Source organism: Cucurbita moschata, unplaced genomic scaffold (assembly GCF_002738365.1).
Source record: "Cucurbita moschata cultivar Rifu unplaced genomic scaffold, Cmos_1.0 Cmo_Scf00044, whole genome shotgun sequence".
Classification (NCBI taxonomy): domain Eukaryota; kingdom Viridiplantae; phylum Streptophyta; class Magnoliopsida; order Cucurbitales; family Cucurbitaceae; genus Cucurbita; species Cucurbita moschata.
In genome coordinates, this window is record NW_019268560.1 from 302648 (window position 1) to 303823 (window position 1176).

The following is a 1176-nucleotide window of genomic DNA, read 5'->3' on the forward strand; positions in this document are numbered from 1 at the left end:
TTGGTCCCATCAAAGTTAATACACCATTTCTCCACCTCTATTTCAGTGTTAGGCAACTTTTCCAATACTACCCGAGAACGCGAGCGAAGATCCATCGATGGTACCCCAACGTCGGTCGAACGATCGAGAGCAAAACAATTTATGCATCGAACTCGTCGAATTTGAACATTCCTCGCAAACAATGTAAAAAAAAAAAAAAAATAGCAACCATGACTTGATTTTTCGCCGTACGTACAGTACTATAAGCTCTTTCATCGAGATTAAAGTCCCAGCACTACTTCCTAGGAGATCATCAAGATATTGGGAAGAGAAGACAATTTTTCATATACTGCCCAAGGACGCAAGCGAAGAGATGCCAATGGCACCCCGATGTTAGTCGAACATAAACTGGTCAGGAGCAAAAATCATTTTTGGGTGATGGACATCGATCGTAGATGTCAAAATCGTCAAATTTGAACATTCCTCACAACAATGTCAAAAAAATAACGACTGTGACTCAATTTTTTGTGTGGGTGCTTCTAAATAGTTACAAATGATCATTTGATTTATGATGAGAATGAGATACTACAACCATATGTGACAAGTGACAAATATCGTTACATCTATTCGTGTAACTTCGAAGGAAAGTATTTTCAGATAATAGACAGTAATGACATTCATCAAATAACGAGAAAAAAACAAGAACTAGAAATGGATGCTTAGATACTACAAGTTGCAGAATGCTCCTAAGGATGTCGATAATCTTATCCTCATAGGTCGATGAAGCTCGTCATTAAAGTCACGACACGAGAGATGTATATAGTATGTGACAAAGATAAGGCCTGCCTACAAAAAAAAAAAGAATTCCTCCAGACAAAGTGTATGCATATACAGTGTGTTGCTAATATTCTCTCAAGAACACATAAAACAGATAAAGCAGTCTAAGAATCCCTGCAGGCGTTTCTACTTCAATCATTCGAACATTAAAATTCAATTCTGAATACTTGACTTTATTCGTGTAACGACCTAAACCTACCGCTAGCAAATATTGTCTTCTATAGACTTTCTTTTTTGGGCTTCCCCCTCAAGGTTTTAAAACGTGTCTGCTCGAGAGAGGTTTCCACACTCTTGTAAAAAATGTTTCGTTCTCCTCCCCAATCGATGTGGGATTTCACAATCCACCCCCCCCCCCCCCCC

The 1176-nt window shown here is 38.8% G+C and overlaps 1 protein-coding gene across 3 annotated transcripts in view; it reads right to left on the reverse strand.

Annotated features, from left to right (window-relative positions):
- Positions 1–250: 250 nt before the first annotated feature.
- LOC111434405 (mediator of RNA polymerase II transcription subunit 11) overlaps positions 251–1176 on the reverse strand; it is an 18412-nt gene continuing 17486 nt past the window's right edge. The window contains exons 4-5 of one of the 3 annotated variants that reach the window (XM_023071868.1): positions 330–352; positions 251–278 (exon numbers count right to left, since the gene is read on the reverse strand). The gene's annotated coding sequence lies outside the window, so the exon portion shown is untranslated. Of the gene's footprint in view, positions 279–329; positions 353–523; positions 826–1176 lie in introns of those variants that run through there. The other 2 variants (XM_023071869.1, XM_023071867.1) reach the window with 2 other exon arrangements.